The sequence below is a fragment of the Mus musculus genome, chromosome 10, assembly GCF_000001635.26.
Source record: "Mus musculus strain C57BL/6J chromosome 10, GRCm38.p6 C57BL/6J".
Classification (NCBI taxonomy): domain Eukaryota; kingdom Metazoa; phylum Chordata; class Mammalia; order Rodentia; family Muridae; genus Mus; species Mus musculus.
The window spans coordinates 45,801,933-45,822,272 of record NC_000076.6 but is presented as its reverse complement, the minus strand read 5'-3'; the positions used below and the strand labels follow the sequence as shown (position 1 = coordinate 45,822,272).

Sequence of the window (20,340 nt, the reverse complement as noted above, 5' to 3'; positions counted from 1 at the left end):
TGATGTTGAAGACTGGGGGTCAGTGATCAATGCTGTAGACAAGTCAGCAGACATGGGTCTCTGCAGTTGAGAAACTCATCGTAATTAAGGGTAGCTTGGGGGTGGGGGAATTAAGTTCCAATCTTAACTAAAGCTCACAATATCTACCCATGATTTTGAATTTTTGTGATTCTTTTAGAACTGGGAATAAATTCAACCTTTCCTTCAAAGGCATTACTACCCAAAAGCCCATCCTATATAAAAAGTCAGAAACTATCATGAGGTATTAGAGCCCATCAAGGACAAGCAATTAGCAAATATAATATAATGTGTCACACATGCCTAGGTAGGGATGTCCTAAGCAGTACATCATTTATGTTCTCCGGAAAGTCGAGTTTATGGGCCAAAGCATGCAACATCATTTCAAATAAGGACAAAAAACATGAATCCTATTCTATCTCTTCAGTGTATTTTGATAAGGTGTGATTTATAGTTTCCAGAGTCTTTAAAATTCTCCACATTTCTCACAGTTATAGACCCCCAGAATCTCCTTCTGGAAGTCCATATTTCTGTTTACCAACTTCAAACAAGCCTCAGGATAGTATATATTATTAAGATAAGACCAAGCACATTATTTTTTTCTGAATCCTTTTCATAAACTCCAGAGCCAGATATTGTGCAGAAGGCTCTGTGGTTTAAAATAGAAATTTTCTTTCCGAGATAGCTAAAGAAAGATTTGCGGAGAAGAAGGTTAACGGCTCTTTTGTGGGTCGTAGCACTGAGCAGCTTCAGCCTCTGAGCTCGGCTGACTTTTAATCATTGACTGAATCAGTTCCTGTTTCCTCCCTCCCCACAGTGGCTGGAAGGAAGCTGAGTTCACTTGAGCATGCTGGTTTATTAACTTATGCACCCATACATGGAAAATTCAGCTGCTAGCTTCCCCCAATACCTATGCTAAAATATTTAAGTTGAATTAGACACAAGGAAAGAAAGCAACGTTTCCCCGAAGTAACAGAAACATTGTGATCAATCCAAGCTCTTCCTTTTACCCACTCTGTAACACAACCACGATGCTGTTCAAATGAGGCCCCTCCCCTTCCCTGTGTGCTCAGATGAGGCAGAGGGGGAAGGTCCACTTTCTGTCCTCTACCTTCCTACTCCTATTGCCAAGATTGGTGACTTTGGACCTGAGTATGTGACATAACTCCAGTTACTACAATGCATAGAAAATCTGGGGATGGTTTCTTATTAACAAGGAGAGAGATGGGCAGAGAGAGAAAGAGAGGGACAGAGAAAGACAGAGAAAGTCTGGGAATAGGCATCTACAGTGGCTGGCTGCTATAGAACTGGTAATGATTTCAGCACTATGGCTGCCATCTTTAAACCATCAGAAAACTAAGCCACCAATTGCAGGATGACAAAACAGAGAAAAAGCAAAACCATAGGTTACTAGTACATTGAGCAACTGAATCAACCAATCAGGAGCTTCCCCATATTGGTGCTTGTGATGGTTCATATATGCTCAGCCCACGGAGTGGCAGTATTAGAAGGTAGAGCCCTGTTGGAATAAGTGTGGCCTTGTTGGAGTGGGTGAGTCACTGTGGAGGTGGGCTTCAAGACTCTCCTCCTGGCTGCCTGGAAATCAGTATTCGGCTAGTAACCTTCAGATGAAGACGTAGAACTCTCAGCTCCTCCTGCACCATGCCTGCCTGGATGCTGCTGTGTTCCTGCCTTGATGATAATGGACTGAACCTTTAAACCTGTAAGCCAGCCCCATTTAAATGTTGTCATTTATAAGACTTGCTTTGGTCATGGGTCTCTGTTCACAGCAGTAAAACCCTAACTAAGACAGGGCCTTACATTCTGTGGGATAATAAGTCCATTTCATTGTTTATATCATTTTACATCAGGGTTTTCTGTCACTTGGCTAAACACTTCCAATCTGGTACAGAGGGATGGGTTATCTGTGTAACCTCTTTCTCTGCCCATCCAGCCAACACCTCACATATTTGTAATATGGCTCAACTGGCTTTAGCATATTTTATAAATCAGACTCTACCTTTCAACAGCATCATATTTAAATTAGCTGTCATGTTTACTTACCTGAAGAAAGTGATCATATCAATGGTGTCTAGTCCCTGTTCCCATGAGATTACATGTTCTTACAGTCACGGAATATGCACACAATGTTTACTGAGGGCCAAGCATACCAAGTTTGACCAAAGGAACTTTACCCCTTTCTCAAATTGTTAAAAAAGAAAGAAGAGAGAACTATATGTAACTTTCTAATTCTTATCTTAATTTTCCCCCTCAACTTTCCTAATAGTACCTGCTACTTGAATCCCATTTGCTGTTCACAATTTAGGTCCCTACTTTGTGTTAACTGAACTTCACGTAAAACCATGCTATTGAATTATAAAGACATACAGATACAGGTATAAACAGATACACCTATCCATACATATACACAGACTTCAAATTCTATTCAACCTTTGAAAAAGAAGACATCTTGTCCTATGCAGCAGCACTGATGAACATGGAAGATGTGTTGTGGAGTGGAACACACCAGGCACTGGAGGGAAATACTGCACACACTGACAGAGAGCACAATGACAGTTGTCATGGGCTAGGGGTGAGTTAGGAGACTGAGTCATGGAGGATCAAGGAGATGTAGATAAAAGTGAACTACGTGTGGTCACACCAAGTGGCAAAGTTCTAGATCTATTATTCAGCATAGTGAACTTGAATGATAATCACTTCAAGTGTTGTTTGTGATGTGACTTGTATGTTAAGCCATGTGGCTTAATTATTTGTAATATGTACACATATCAAATCATATTTGTGTAATAAATAACTATAACTCTTTAAAAAAAAACATGCTATTGAATTCTGAAACCGCTCAACTGTCCACAGAAAAATAAAGTGTGAGTTCACAGTGGGTCTATAGAACTTCTTCAGATTTTCTGAATCTGTAGTCATGGTTTTCACCAAAGCCACTTTCAAGTGACTCTGTCTGTGGCTTATCAAGAGAGTGCTGGAACATATGAAATCAGCCACAGTAACAGAAAGACCTGTGTTCACTGTAAATCATAACAAAGTCAACACTAATTACAATTAGATCTCAAATGTTTTACTTGAGATTGCTAAGCATATTTCATCTGGAACACATTAAGATAAAAAGTGAAATGCTTACATATGGAAGCATACTACAGCTGCCACGCGGGGGGTGAGGGGAAAGTGCTACCCAGCAGTATTTAAACATCACACGTTCATCTCAAAAGTGACAAAATAAGCAGCCAAAATGTAAATTATTCTCAGAAACTTTAGCTCCTAAATGGGAAAGTAAAAGCCATAATCTCTCAAGCATGCCTGGGCAATATAGTCTTGTGTTGTTGTTTGTTGTTGTTGTTTGTTGTTGTTGTTGTTTGAATACAACTTGAAAAAAATAAAGATATCAGCATTCATTTCTGGAGTCTACAGCCAACCCTGTCATACAGGGCTTTACTAGTATTTTCTGACCCTATGTTCAGGTCTAACAGGTATTCTCTAGAACAAAACCTGAAGCTTAACCCAAAGGCATACTACCTACATTTAGAGTCTCACAAACTTGTAAAAATCAATAGTGGAGATGCGATTAGATCTGTCTTTAGACATGAATCGGGGAGAGATGTAAATGAGGGCTGTTCTTTCCAGCTAGAGACTGGACATCAGAATTGCAAAGCCCGAGATTGCTGGACAGGTTAATATGAAACTGAATGGACATATTCCTTCTGGGGGGGGGAGGAATCATTTATTTTAAAATATGAAAAAAACTTATACTTCAGCCATGCAAAAGCAAACATCTGACCGAACTGGGTGTAGAGGAATCTATACTCATTTCTTAATTTTTTATTTATTTGAAAGTCTAATCTAAAATTATCACAAAATGAAATGCTCTTAAATGTTGTCTAACATTTTTCTACTGTTTTGGCCTGATGGTTTTCTCTCTGAGTTGGGTCAGGGAAGATGCATTCCCTGTAAGTATCTGCAGCCTCAGTTTTCCTCTTGGTTCCCTGTGCAGGGATATACTATGCTGAGACATCATCACATGTCATATATTCAAGTCTTCAAAACTTCCATGGAAGGAAGGCCAGGTTTTTATGAGCAATTGAAGTCTCACTTGAATACTTCACTTTTGCGTTTATCAGTTCCTGTCAAATTATAACATTTCTATTAAAAATGAGCCACAAGATTAGAAAACTGAAAGATTCTCAGAGCTCAAGACTATATATATTAGAGATCACTCTATGCTGCCTGAAATGGGAAGAGGCATAGCCAAAGCTAAAGCAACAAACTCATCCTGAGTCACACAGTGAAAGAACCTAGTGGGGAAACCCCCACTCAGCTCCCGATTCGGCATGCACCCAAGAATCACGAATAGAACACAACACCTTGATGTAACAACACGAGGTATTTTAATGGCGGAGCTCCGGGTCGAAACGTATCTCACACAGGAGACAGTGAATTCGACCACGAGGCTTGGAAGCTAGGGGTTTTTATAGAAAAGGAGTGGGGCTGGGGGAGGAATTGGCGCGGTTTCACATGATTGGTCCATTTAAACATCAGCAGCCTGTAACAATTAACTTAGGTCAGAGGGGTGGGAGATAGGGAGGCGATGGGCCTGCCCGGGCATGTCCTGGTCTGTTCTGCTATGTTCTCAGCCCCAGGTTTCAAAGCTCACAAACAACTCTTTGGGCTATTTGACATACATTACATGAATCACAGTTTTATTTCCTTTCAACAGCACAGCATGTCTGCCAGCTACAGGGTAGAAACTTGGGCATAAATCATGAGAAAGACATTCTGATAGTAATTGTGACAAAAGAAATATGGATTGTGGACTTACAGTGATATTATATAATTACTCTCAATTTATTATGTGTAACAAAATAGCTCCATCATATTGATCCTCAGAGGACACACATGAAGCAAGTCTTTATGTCTGATTACTAATTTTTGCAAAGTATGCCCCATGTGTCTATGCATTAATATATTCAGAGGCAGAAAAACATACATAATGAGATGTTAATTGTTTTGTTTAGATGAAGACACAAGAGTATTCAATGATTCCATATGCTTTAAAATAGACTGTACTACCACAGGTTTTCAAAAGCCATAAGAGTACTCAAAGGGCTGACTAACTTTTATCACATCTTTTAGTCATACAGTGCCGGTCTGCTTACTGGGCATTGTCTGCGGGGAACTGCAGAGCTCTGGCCTGGAAGGCATGGCCAAAGAGCTGCAGCACTCTGAGGGGAACCAGAGCAAGCCTAGCTGCTGGGCCTCTTCAGCGATTGCCACTGCCCCAGAGTTGGTGGCAGTTTGCAGGACAAAGCAGGTGACTAGGAGCCAAGGTCCAGGCTACAAAGCAGGAAGTGGCTGTGGTAGGGTAGAGTACACAGCTGGTTGGGAGAGGTCAAGGTCTAAACAATAGCTTCAGGAGAGAATATTCTTCCCTGGAGTGTTACAGCTCGATAAAACAGGCACTCTTCAGAGGATCTTTGGTGAAAGAACTTGTCCACGTTATTCCTTGTGGATAGGACCTTACAAACATTTTGGGGTGGGGTGGGATCTAGAGGTAGATACTTTGGATTGACTTAGTCTAAGATGTTAGGGATGCCTCATCTACCTGTGGAAGGACTTAAGGTGTGTCCCTACATGACTGATTGCCACAGTTCTTTCAATGGGGTGTTGTGGTCACGTGTTCCAGGACAGGAACCTGGTCAGGAATAGATTTAAATGCCTATAGTTCTCAATTATGAGAATTGCTGGAGTTCCTAAATCCACCCAACCTTACCAGGTTTTCTGTCTGATGGCACAGTCCACTGCCCCACAATATAATTCTCAATGAAATGTTTCTGTTTTTGTTGTTGTTGTTGTTGTTGTTGACCATAACAGATTAAAACAGAAAATTAAAATAAAAGAAATAAAGTGGAAATTTCTGGTTTCTTTGGAGACTCAATTGTGTCATGTGATTTTTTTAAAAAGATTTATTTATTATTATATATAAGTACACTGTAGCTGTCTTCAGACAGAACCAAAAGAGGGCATAAGATTTCATTAAAGATGGCTGTGAGGTACCATGTGGTTGCTGGGATTTGAACTCAGAACCTTCAGAAGAGCAGTCAGTGCTCTTAACTGCTGAGTCATCTCTGCAGCCCCATCATGTGTTTTTCTGGAAACTGTCTTATGAGAAGATGTTTTTGCTGAAGCAGACACAACACATGGAAGGATGTTTTGCTAAGAACAGACACGTGGCAGCTTTCTGGAAGCAGCCTGGGAAAAGGGCATGTGATGTTTTGCTAGAGTTGATGCTTGAGAAAACACATGATGTTTGGAAAGGATATAAATATAACCCAACAGACAAATGAACGATTCTGGATGGTATTAGTGTACCTTATGTTCTTTGCTGGTCATTGTTAGGCTTTGCTGATGCTGGTCTTCGCTGATGACCCTGGGTGGTATTGATACACCTTACCAGTCTTTGCTTTCATTGTTTGTCATGACTTCATAAAGATTTATAAAAATGCACCAAAAACTTGTGGTGTTGTTTCAGCAGCTACTTGTTGCTTCCGCAGACTCCAGCTGATTGGCAGAGCCTTGCAGTCTCTTCTGGATTGACCTGCTGTTGCTGATTTGTGAATGGTGTTTGCAAGTGGATCAGGCTGCCGCTGCTGATTCATGTGAGCTGAACTGCTGATATCCTGATAACGCAGATTGGATTTGACCCAAGGAACTATTTCTAAACAGGTCCACATCCTCCATTGCTCTTTTAACCTTCCCTTTCCACTACCTCTGATGGGTGGAGGGCTAGAAGGGAGGTTAAAGCATTTAGGAACCCTTATTTTAAAAGTATGTTTTGAAAAACATCTAAGCCTACAGAGACATTTAGCAAAGATTCATAAAATGTCTACCAGACTTGGTCAGCATCTATGGCCACAAGCCTTGAAACATGTCCTACAAAAGACATGTTTCAAGGTTTTTTTTTTTCTTTTTAAAGTTTAAAATATCCAGAGTGGAATGTTAATCAGCAATTAAAAGAAATGAGCTTTCAACCCACTGTGGAAGAAACAGAATCTTAAATGTATATTGCTGAGCAGAAGGAATCGGGGCAGAAAGCAGCACAGGGCATGAGTCCAGTGATACGACATCCTGGAAATAAAACTATGATAGCAGTGAGGTTAGCGTTACCAGGGTTTGTGGTAGGGACCTGAGGAAGAGAGAAACAGGACCATGAAAACTGTAGGGCGATGCAACTGTCCCGGGGTGTTCTTGCCTTGGATATTTTATTTACTCATTGCTGCATACAGTAACCCTGGCAACAGTGAGTTGAGGGATGAAAGGGTTATTTCAGCTCAGAGTTCAAGAACTGCAATCCATAATGGAGGGGAGTCCTGTAGCAGGAGCCTGAGCCAGCACAGTCAGGAAGCTGAGAAATATCCTAGCATTTTGTCTCTTACTTTCTTTATTCACCTTTTCATTCAGCCAAGGATGCCTGCTGTGGAATGGAACTTCCCACAGTCCTCATGGGTCTTCCTATCACAGTTAACCTAATCTATACAATCCCCCACAGTCATACAAGAAATATTTCTGTAGTCATCCCAAAACTCATTGAGGCAAAAATCAAGAGTAACCACGAGAGTGCTGTAATAGTGTAATAGCCTGATCAAAACCCACAGCGCAAGATGTAATGAGAACTCTTTATGGACTTTCATTAATGGTAACGCAACCCACCAATACTGCCTAATTACAATGAAGATTCCTCAGTAATCCAAGACACTCTTAAGGCAGGGGAAGGGGTCGGGGTCAGGGGGAGAAGAACAGACAGTCTACTGTCTGCTTTACCTACCGGAAACCTAAACCTTCCCCACAAAACACGGCATGAAGCTTTTAAATAAGAAGTTATTTTGTAACTATTATTCATTTTCTCCAAGTTCCAACAAAAGAGATTCTATTGCAATAAACATCTACTACTCACAGTTAAATCTTTATTGGCACTAAACTGAGATTTTATGAATTGCCAGTCACTTTTAAATACCCTATGATAATGAGCATGTAAATTATAGGTAGGACCTGAACAGGGTTTTAAAAAGTGTGGTCTTCCACCCACCTGCACCAAAATTATTGGGATGCTTGTTAAAAATCAACCCCCCTGGCTAAATCAGAGCCTCCAGGGTGCACAATCTGCCTGTGTAACAGGTTCCCAGGGCTGCGATGCACAGCAGTGTGTGGAAACAGTGCATACGTGTACTTAAGGCTGCTCTTACATTACTGCTTATAAATGCAGACAATTAAAAACATACCAGCTGCCCAGTAATTTAGAACAGGTTTTGCTTCTTCTCCTTCTCAGAAAATGACAGGCAGTGACTTATTTGCCAATTTGAGAATTTTAGCCAGAAGGACTATACTCTCCAGAAGCATTTTGTTACCTAACATTCTACAAAAAAAAAAAAAAAAAAAAATGCTGGCATCTCAGGACAGGAATAACTGTGGTGAGTGACACTTGGGGTCCTTTTGTGTCTTTCGTCCTAATTGAAAGTTATTCTGTCTTAGCTCCATAAGAGCTTAGAAAAAGAAAGACTCCCAATGGTTTGTGATTTATCATTGTCCCAAACTGAATAACATTTTTCAACAAAATTTTCAGATGGCATTGTCAATTCCTATTTCCCCTGCCCAAGAAAATTATTTCTATGAAATAATTTTGGTTTTGACCTTTTCCAGAAAATAAAATTTTTTTCTGCTTCTATGTCAAAGAAGGTCACTGTGTCAGAATTCAGGGCAGCCTCACGACAATGCCCTAGAACGATCATTGAGTGGCCTGATCAATCCTACTGTCATTATCCGTCAGACTCTTCGCCTTGCCCTTTGATGATCCTGGTGATTCATCTTTGAGCTGTGTGGTGTTATTATTACCTCAATGTATCTAGCGGTCAAACCTCAAGCACTGCTAACCATTTGGGACAAAGTACAGACATGTGGGATTCCAGGCTGGCTTTATCGTTAGTTATACCTGCTACTTACCTCTATTCTGCCACCCCCATCAGCGCTTCGAAGAAACGACCTGGCATTAGCCATCGCCACTCTAAGTCACCGATACTTGGATCGGCATGTGTGTCACAATTATCTGTGAAGCGGTCGTTAGAATGAACAGTGCTGAGCCAGCCACCAGAGTGTCCGACGTGGTGGGCAGGAGTGGGGTTGAGACTTGGGATTTCTAGTAAGTCCTGAGGTGTACGTTACACTCAGAACTACTGATTGAATGAAGGTCATTTGCCACTTTCTGGATTAGCTACAGATAATGTTGTAAGTGGCAGTGTAATTTATATAGCTTCTCCTATAATTTACCGGAGTGAAAACTATAATTAACAGTCCCTAGTTGATGTATTAAGATGATACAAATTGACAGCCTCTTTTGACAGTGCCATGGCAACCATATAATTACTTTTTTATTTCTTTCTAGAGAATATCAAGTTAACAAAAATCTCAAGTTACCATGAGAGCAGCCTGGGTTTTCTTGCTAACCAAGTTTGAGCTAGTCAAGTCACTTGCCTGTCTCTGGCTCAAACATTCCTCTTTAACTCTACCTGCTACCTTTGCAATCTCAACAGATCTGAACTCAGATGAATCTGTGAAGACATGTCTCCTCCCACCAAGAGTTTACAGTCCACTCACCACTGAAACTGCTTTTTTTGCTCAGAGGTCCTCCATGTTTTGGCTCCAGAGTGGTGTTCTGAGCTACTCCTTCCAGGGCCCAAGCATCTTCGTGTATACCAATCTCGTCCTATGGCTGCCTCCCTCACCGTTATGTTTTGGACATGGATGCTTACTTACTTACCCTTTTTAAGTATACTTAACAGAATAGCTGAGCAACTGTAAGGCAAGGGCCAGGCAGGAAGTAGGTAAATGATAGTCCCCAAGAGAATGGGGCTCTTTCACAGAGATCTATCAATCTTTGCTACATAGACAAGCTGTACCGTTTTGTTTTGTTTTGTTTTGTTTTGCTTTGTTTTATTTTGTTTTGTTTTGTTTTGTTTTGTTTTGTTTTTATTCTCACATTTTCCTTAGTAAAGCACCACCCAGAACAATTTCATAAAAGAGCATCTCACTGTGTTTGGAACCGTGGGGGTTGGGGTGCAGAAACAACAGTTGAGAACTGCAGGAGGCTTCACCGGCAGAGGGCGGTAAAGCACACAAGTAGCTTTGTAGTAAACCTTAATCTGTGCTCGGAACTGTGGAAGGGGTTACACCCCAATTACTATTACTGTTTCCATGTTACTAAACCATAAAACTAGCATACTAGCAAGCACCACATAAGACAGTAACATAGAACTTGTGTCTAAAGGAAAGATTCCAGTATTTTTCTACCGTGTGAACTGACCAGCCACATAGAGCTTCCATTTACCCGTTAGCAAGATAGAAGAATAAAAAAGAGTCAACTTGTATATAGCTATTCAACTCCTCTAGTTTTCACTGAGGGTCAACAAGAAACAGGAAAAATTTGTATAATATACTAAATAATTACTAACTTATTACCTATAAGTAATTCTGTATGTGTATAGACCTTCATCATTCCCGGGTTGTGAACAAGAGAAATGTGTCCATTTGAAAGGCCACCTCAGCAGTTCACACTGTGTGATCCAATGCTCATGAATTCTCTTCCCTTAGCACAACTGTGGAAAGGGAGAGACTCTGGACCTGCACAGAGAAGGGTCCATTCATAGCAGCACCAGCTCCCAATGGGTAGGTGGTACTGGCCACTCCAACCCGACCCAGTTTCCTTAGAGAGACCCTGCAAAAAGGAGTCTGGAGCCACAGGCAGGGAAAGGTTTAAGAGAAAACCCGAATCCAGGGCTGACTTTCTAAAACAATTATTGGAAAATTGCAGAACTGCTCGCCCCAGGAAACCTGAAGGAAAATATTTTGATTGTGAGAGTGCATTTTTCACAGGGCACGCAGGTGCACTGCCAGGCAGTGTAAGACAGGGGCACACCTTGTGAGATCCCTGTGCTGTGTTGAAAGAAGCACAAAATTTAAAGCCAACGTTTAAAAAAAAATCACCAGTTCTGGTAAAACTTCAGAATAGAGGTCCAGATGGTTTTGTTCCATTTTTATCTGATGGATTATTAATTGTAATCACTGCACACAATTTGCATTTTAGGACAGCTAATGTTTCTCTTGTCTTCAAACTCCAGCTAACACTTCCTTCTCTGCCTAAGAATTTTTTTTCTAACCAATCTTCTTCCCTTTCGCCTCTCAGACTTGTTCAAACTGATACCTGAGAGCTAATTTACACCTCACTGTTTTCAAAAACAATCTCATATAACAGTACCAAGAGACCTACCCCTTTTGAATTAAAAGTCTAAGTTCTAATTTTCAGTTTTTTTTATGGATTATATAAGTGGGCACAATTTAGAGGACATACAAAATGCACCATCAGGATAATTTTTCCATCCTTTATTTTCTCAACATACTTGTGCTGGTAACATTTAAATCTACCTTATCTCCTTCTTCAAACAGTGGTTACCAAATAATAATTAAAGTAGGTAAGCTTCCATGTTCAAGGTACATTAGAGGAGGAGACCACAAAGGGCTTTGCAATATAAGCAAGTGCCTGGGTTCTGAAAGGAGTTGAGGGACACCTCAAAGCCATTGGAGCCTAAGTCTGTAAGACCCCTGAGTAAAGGGACCTTCTGAAAGAAAACAAAGATATTACAATTCAGCAATGTGTGTAACAGAAACAGAACCATCTTTAGAACAGCTATATATTTTCTGTACTCTAGGAACATGTCCAGTGAACACTTAAAGGTGTCACTGTTCCATATTAGAATTTTTTGTTTGTTTGTTTTTGTTTTTCGAGACAGGGTTTCTCTGCATAGACCTGGCTGTCCTGGAACTCACTCTGTAGACCAGGCTGGCCTTGAACTCAGAAATCTGCCTGCCTCTGCCTCCCAAGTGCTGGGATTAAAGGCATGCATCACCACAGCCTGGCCCATGTTAGAAATTTAATATCAATATATACTTATATCAAAATTTAACATGAATTTATTTCTAGAGAGAATCTCTTATAAGCAACACCTGTCAATAAAATGCCGATGGCCAATGAGCTGAAGCAGGAAAAAGGAGGTGGGACAATGGCAGGAAGAGAGAGGATTCTGGGAAATAGGAGAGATATAAAGGAGTGAATAAGGGGAGATGCTAGGGGAGACACTGAGGAAGAAAGAGGTCAGGACAGAAGGAGAGGTTACAGGCTGTGTGGAAGATATAAAATAGTTTGGATGGGTTAAATAAGTTACAAGCTAGTCAGAGAATGAGTCAAGGCTCGTAGCAAAGACATTTATTAATAAATAATTAGTCTCAGAGTCTTATTCTTGGAGAAAGGCCTGGAAAGGAAAAGCAGTTTTATTTATTTTACATTTTTTCTGAAAGCTTTTGTGACCATGCCGTTTGTTGATGGTGTACCCTGCTTCCTGGAATGGGAGAATACTGCACTTAACTGCCCAGGCAAAAGAAGTAGATCTATATGAACTGCTGTGGTCAATCAAATGGGAAGTGGATGTTTTCTTTCTATCAAAAAGAGTGAAGGTTGGAGTTAATTGTCAACTTGACAGAATCTGGCGTCGCCTGGGAGAAGGGACCTTGAGCATGGGTGGGACGGGTGTCTAGATTATGTTGTGTTGCAGGAAGATCCACTGTGGGTCTTACACCTGAGAAAGCAGAAGTGACTGAGCACTAGCATGCATGTGTCTGCCCCTTCCGCTTTGCTGCTTTTCTGCAATGTGAAGAGCTACCTCAGTCTCTGCTGCTGGGACTTCCCCAACATGCTAGCCTATACCCTTGAACTGTGAGCTGAAATAACCCTCCTTAAGTTCCTCTCATCATATCCCCCGTGTGTCAGACACCATGGGGCAAAACTAAAGCAGGATAACACTCTTGAGAAAACGGTTGTCGAGGCTATAGGGATGGCTCTGCAGTGAAGACCACTGAGGGCAGGACCATTGAGTTCCTAACAACTACGTGGCAGCACACAGTAACTCCAGTTCCAAGGGATCTGACACCCTCTTCTGGCCCCCTCAGATGCCAGGGGCATGCACAAGGTGCACATATGTTCATGCAGGCGAAACATACACCAACAAAACAAAAGCAAATAAATATTTTAAATGGTGATAGGCATGGAGAGACATGGACTTTGAGAGCAAGGGTACATTGTCACTCAAAACCCATCTGACACTGCCATTAATAACATAGCAAGACCTGAAACTTGGCCTAGAATTCTTCTCACTATAACATGCTATCAATAATATATTGATATATATAGCTTTCTGAAATAACAATCTACATGCAAAATGCCTTTCATATAATACTCTCAAAGGTCAGTTGCTGTTATTTCTGCTTTAACTGAAGAAACTATGGCAATGAGCCGTGCATGAACAGAAAACATCTCCACTTGGTCATCCTTGAAAAATGTGGTGTTAAAGTTTCCACTCACATTTTCGAGCTAAGCTATATGCCTGTACAGGAAATACAAATTATTAATAGCAGTTCCAGTATCTTATAAATGCAGAAAGTAATAAATATAAAAATGTTAAGTACACAGAGTCGATGATAGAGAGGATTTGTTTATTTGCACGATTTATGAAATTGTGACCTTGAAACTCTCATGCAAAAAAAAAAGCCATTAATCCCAATTTGTAAAGTACATGGGACCCACAGCAGGAGTGGTAATGTGGATAAAAGGCAATGTAAGAAGGCATAGACTGTCTTTTATAGCACATTTGTCAGCTTCCTTCCCATTAAGCCTGTTTTAAAAGGTGAGGTATATTTCTGACCCTAAAAAGTTAAAATTACTCACCCCAATCAATCTGGTATTGTACATTGAGATATACTGCCTTCTTCCACAAGTACTAAAAAATTTTATAAACCCTGAGGTAACCAGAGATGAATTTCTTAATAAAAATTCAATTTGTAAGGTTTCAATATTATTTACTTCTTGATTATAATTTGTGAGCCTTGCCCAATACAGCCACATAACTCCCTCCTCTGGCAGTGGAAGTTAAATTGATTGGGCCTGTTCACTAAATAACACATGAGCTGAACCATTTTTTTTTCTTCTCAAGTCTCTCATACTGCCTTGCTATTTACTTTCTGTCAAAATAATCCTTGCATGTCAGCCACCAGGCAAAACATAGACATCTATCTAAGAATTTTCCTCTCAGTTTAGTAAATGACTTTATATTGGAAAGTCTTTCTGCTCACGCAAAATTCACATAGAAGGGGAAAAAAAAGGTAACTCTGACATACCTGTTTCACCATTGTGGGAGGAAAAAATGCTGACACTGATCCTTGCTTCTCCCTCAGACCAAGGAATACGGCTTTATTTTGCACTTCCGGTGCTATTCATTCTCAATAGTAATCACCAGAGACTTAATTACACCTTCGTGTATGCCGGAGCAGAGGCATACAGTGTTAGTCCACAGGGTACTTGTGGGAGGGGCACATGGAGGCCCTGGAACTTTCCATTCTGCCTAGTTTCCTGGAATTCTGGCAGGACAACGGAAGTCCGCATGGATGCTGCACTGTTGGATGCTGGGAGCCTAAGAAGAAATCCCATTGTGTCCTCCCACAACCTTATCAGTTCAAGACAGAAATCCTCAGGCAGAGTCCGTTTCTCCAGCGAGGGACATTGCTTGGACTGAGAAGCCAGGCCACATGCGGGTCTGTAGTAGAATTGAAGCAAACTGTGCCCCTTGAACGACCTGTCTGACCAACTGTTAATCATTATCCAAACCTCAACAGAGGGGGGGAAATAACAATAAAGACCCTCAACTCTCACTGCACACGGTGGGATAAACGCAGGCAGCACCCAAGAGCCCAATAACACGGAGAGAGCAAAGCTGAAACTGGTATTTAATCTCTGGGGAGAGGAAAGAGGGCATAGAAAAGAGAGAACTCTAATTGAAACCGCACAGAAGCCCCCAGTCAGTGCTTCACGCTGACAGTCTCGAAGCCTGTGTGGAAATTGGCTTCACAGTCTTTGTTTCCTCTGGGCCACATGCTGCGAATCTGGTTACAATCATAGCTGTTATTAATCAGAACCGGGCTTGGGTTGCTGGCAAGTAAGTGGTACCAGGATGTAAGCTTTTATGTGCAGATACACAGGCTCCATTGACTTTGCCCTCAAATTCCCACATACTGCTCATCAATATGTACAGAATGCTCTCCAGAGCGGAACATCCAAGGCACGGGAAAGGCCAGGGAGACTGACCAGAGAAAGAAATTAGGAACGACAGATGTTTGACTTCTGCAAGGTCAGAGAGGCCGGTAAATAAGGTCCAGAAGCAGAGAGCCAAGGCTAGGGAGGTCTTGCCCATCAAACCTCGGCTCCAAAAGCACTGCAAAGTCACGTCCTGAGAGAAGATCAACAGCGCCTGAAGCAAGCAACTCTGGTGTCAGCCCAGAGCTCAGGTTCAAACACCTGGCTGAGAAGCCTCTGGCAAGAGATGACAAGTGTGGCTAAGTGGCAGACCATGTGCTCAGCATGCACAAGGCTCTGGAGTCAACTCCCAACACCAAATAAACAAACAGATAAATAAAAAGTTGGCAGAAAAGCCAAGCACTTGCTGGGGATTGGTGATTTACATAAAGGAGAGCAGCTTGGGAGTGGCTGACATATAAATTACATCTTTCTACAAATTCCCTGACTTCCTCCTCACCCCAACACCTACTAGTTGGCACAGCAGCATCTACACTCATTCTGGCTCTACCATATTCCCAGATCACTGGCTAGAGTGCTCACTTGCCTTTTTTCCTGGGTAGTTTCAGGTTCATTCTTACACATCAAACCAATATGGCTTCTTCAGTATGTGTCATGGCCAATTCCCCAACTGGGAGGAACCCCAGGTACGGACAAAACAGAGAATGGGAAAACCCCTCTATACATTTCTTATTAATACTTGTTTTTCTTGTAACACTCACATACACAAGATTACACAGGTGCATACCGGATGCACACAGAGACTCATACACCATAATTCGATGCTACCTGGAGAAACTAGTCATTAAAACATTCACCAGTGAATTGATTCTGTCTAGCCCACGCTGCTCAAAAACCTGCATTCCCTCCTCTCTCTTGTCGCAAGTTTGGCATATCCCCACCCAACCCCCACCCCCACCCGCTCTCCCCCCCCCCATCCCCCAACACACACACACACACTGCAGCTAAGGAGCACCACTCGTCACCTAGTGGCTGAAGGCACCATAAATTTATTCTTACATTCCTGGAGATGAGAAGTCTAAAGTAAATCTTAGGGGGCAAGATGTGTATTTTTGTCAAGCTCGTTCCCTCTGGAAGTTCAGAAGAGAACTTGTCCCTGCCAATTTTCATTTCCAGGGCCAGCGGGCTTTCCTTGGCTCATGGTTTCATGAGCCCAACCTCCTCTTCCAGTATGGCACCAGCTATACCCACCCTCATCTCCTGTCTTTCTTAAGGACCTCTGTGGTTGCATCAGATCCACCGGAATAGCCCAGAATAAGGTCTTTAAGATCTCAATATTCCTCTGGAAGCTCTCAGAGACTGAGCCGCCAACCCAAGAACGCACACGGGCTTGAACCAGACCCCCAACACCTATGTAGCAGAGGTGCAGCTCAGTCTCCATGTGGGCCCCCACCAACTGGAGGGGAGGCTCTCAATAAAGCTATAGCCTGACTACGGTATCCGTTCCCCAATAGAGCTACTTTGTCTGCCCTCAGTGAGAAAGCATACGCCTACCCTGGCTGAGATTTGATGCAACCAGGGCAGAGAGGGGTTGGAGGAGGGGTGGGGGCTCCATCCTCTCAGAGGAGGAGGGAAGGGAGATTGGAGGGAGGATCTCTGTGAGGGGGGAAGTCGACAGGGGAAAGTCAGCATTAATGCTAATTAATTAATTACTTAATTAAAAAAAAGAATCTCAAAATTCTTAACTCAGTCACAGTCGCAAAGTGCCCTTCAACATTCACAAGACCCAGAGCTTTGCTTGGGCCTGTCTTGTTATTCACTTTGCCACAGTAGTTCCAGATGTTACAAATGCCGATTTTAAAAAGCCTATCCATGCGAGAACAAGGTGATTGAAAAGGAAAACTGCTAAATTTGCAAAAATATTAACAATTCTACAGTCAACAAAAGTTATGGTTGAGAACTGACGGGATTACGGAGAATCGCTATGAAAAGAGTCCCACAGGAAAGCCCTTGACAGTTAAAGTAATAGGAAATGAGCAAGAAAATAACAGCTGGGCACAGAGAAGTAAAATTATTCCCATTCCACCTAACATAGGAAAAATGGTGAATCCCTCAAAGGTTTGCTCATGATGCAAAAATAAATATAAATAAATAAATAAATAAATAAATAAATGCACACTCATAAATTTGTCTTCAAACATCTTTTTACCAGAAATGAGTCAATCTTGACTCACTGACTCTGATCTTTTTGAATTACATTAATTTCATCCCAAAACAAAGCTTATTTTCACAGCTTTTGGATTTGACTTTTAAAATAACCGATTTTTTAAAAACATTTTTTACTATTCTCTAAAAATTTCAGTTCCTATTCTAAGTGCATTCTTTTTCAGCATATTTTTTTTCTTTCCTTTTTAAAAATTTATTTATTTTTATTTTATGTGCATTGGTGTTTTTCCTGCCTGTGTGTCTGTCTGTGTGAAGGTGTCATATCCCCTGGAACTGGAGTTATAGACAGTTGTAAGCTGTTGTGTGGGTGCTAGGAATTGAACCCAGGTCCTCTGGAAGAGCAGCCTGTGAGTGCGTGCTCTTAACCGCTGAGCCATCTCTCCAGCACCATTGTATATTTTCTAGTAAAAATCAGCCCTAGGAAAAGATGAGGGATGAAGGCAAACCTCTAGTAGATACCAAAATACCTGTAAAAGGCCCAGCTCTGAGAGCTGTGAGTGCAAGTCCAGACACCGTCCTAGACACAGCCCCTCTCCCTGCTCCACCCAAACATTTTCCTGATGACCAAAGTTTCTACCCAAAACTTCACCTGTCATGGGAAAGATCATCAGTTTGGTAAATTAATTTTGCTTCGTTTATTATTAAAAATGTATCTATTCACTGTACAAAATGGTGTTGATCATTCTCTGTGAGCTAGTTTCTCCCCTTCCTGTTTCTAAGTCATCCCTCGTCCATTTCCTGTCCTTTTTGTTTTGTTCTGTTTTGTTTCTTTCTCTCTCCCTCTCTTTTTGTTTTACTTTTTTGTTGTTTTGTTGTTGTTGTTGTTGTTGTTGTTGTCTTTTCAAGACAGGGTTTCTCTGTATAACTATCCTGGAACTCACTCTGTAGATCAGGCTGGCCTCGAACTCAGAAATCCACCTGCCTCTGCCTCCCAAGTGCTGGGATTAAAGGCGTGTGCCACCACGCCCGGCTTGTTTTGTTTCTTAAACCTAGATTTTCCTAAACAAGAGGCCCAGCATGTGATATATGACTTTCCGAGTCTGGGTGACATCTGCTTCACACCTTTCTACCCACTTTATTGAACATGACATGATTTTACTGCCATTTACAGCTGAATAAAACTCCAGTGTATATCTACAGCCTGTTTTCTCCATCTCATTTGATGATGAACATCTAGGCTAACTCAACCACCCGGCTATTGTGAACAGTGGCCCAGTAAACAAGGGTGTGCAAGCATCTCTGTGCGGTTCTAACTTATGTTCCTTCAGGTGTCCAGGAGCAGTGGATCTGGATCAAACGTATCATAAATACAGAATCTCCATTCTGTATTTACGTTTATTTCTAGAACCTCCATTCTGATTTCCACAGTGGTTTCTCTTTGGTAAATTTGACAGCACAAAATGGCATCAAATATCTCTCGTTATCACAGAGGAGCATCAGCAAATGCTCTCTACATGGGGTATTACCAACTGTCAACAGTTTTGAAGACTGAACTGTACTTTTACAGAAATGGAATACTTTTATCAATATCTCACAGTAAAGACAGGGAAAACTGAGGCCTTTCCAGGACCAAAGCCTAAGCTCTTTTAAATACACCTTGTTTCTTTACAGGATCGTATTCCATCACATGTGCGACTCTGGTACTCAGGTCCTTCCTTGTCCAAAAGTCATAGATGAAACTGGCTGTGTTTGTAGACAGCCATTGCCATAGAAGATCAAATGTATATTCAAACATATCTGGACTCACACCATCTCCGAGACTAGCCAAGTGTGTAACCTTGAGAATACAGGATGTCTATAACCTCTGAGCTGAGCTGTTTCCTCTGTAAAACTGAGTTATTAATACTTGACTCACAAAGCAGTTGAACTTGAGTAAACTCAGCTTAAGCTCTTCTTGGCTAGCTAGCAAGGTTTTAAATCTGTGTGTCCATTCTTGCTTTCTGTGTTGGTTCCATTGCTATAACAATACCTAAAAGAATCAGAGAAGAACTGATCTGTCTCACTGTTTCAGAGGTTTGTGCCCCTGTCATTTACCTCTGTGGCTTCTGAGTTCACAGTAGGGCTGAAGAGCATGAAAAGAAACATGCAGCAGAATAAACGAGCTCCTCTCAGGAACAGAAGATGGAGACGAGATGTATTGCCAAAGGCTCATTCCAGTGGCTGACGTGTTCCAGCTGGGCACCACCTCCTAATTCCACTGAATCCCAACAATGCCACCAAATCATGACCCCTATAAAAGAGACTGTCCCCTCTTCTCTCTCTCTCTCTCTCTCTCTCTCTCTCTCTCTCTCTCTCTCTCCTAAAAGAAAACACTGGAGAAACATTTATAATAGCCAATTAAGATGCTTTAGAAACTACTTAAAAGCCAAAGGTTTTAAAATAGAGAAATTGGCAACTCAGAGATTTTAAATTTCTGTATGGGAATTAATCATAGTGGAGAATAATGGCCTATGATTCTCTCCTTTTGTTTATTCAAGAGATTTTCATATACTCCTGCCTACATACCCTTTTTCTGGCTTACAAGCATCAAATAGGGAAATACATATAATGTATTATATATTATATGATTTGTATTATTCTATATAAAGTAATATGTGTATACATGTATATACATGTATATCTATTCTAGCAAATAAGTTTGAAAAAATAATAACAAATGAAAAACTGATCCAAACCATTAACTTGATGGGAACCAAATGCAAAAGGCTTTCAACATTTTGAAGGAGGTTGGGTTTATTCAAAATAAGTGAACTTTGAATAATGAATCATTTATTCTTAAATTTAGTTTTTTATAGTTTATATGTATGAATATCTGGCTATGGATTCGTGTGCACCACATGCATGCCTTGAGCCCTCAGAGGTGCAAAGAAGATATCAGAAGAACT

The 20,340-nt window shown here is 41.2% G+C and overlaps 1 long non-coding RNA gene across 1 annotated transcript in view; it reads right to left on the bottom strand.

Annotated features, from left to right (window-relative positions):
- Positions 1-14,569, bottom strand: part of D030045P18Rik (RIKEN cDNA D030045P18 gene) — a 44,315-nt gene extending 29,746 nt beyond the window's left edge. The window contains exon 1 of the long non-coding RNA NR_040624.1: positions 14,317-14,569. This is a non-coding gene — a long non-coding RNA (RIKEN cDNA D030045P18 gene). The remainder of the gene's footprint in view (positions 1-14,316) is intronic.
- Between the last annotated feature and the right edge of the window lie 5,771 nt (positions 14,570-20,340).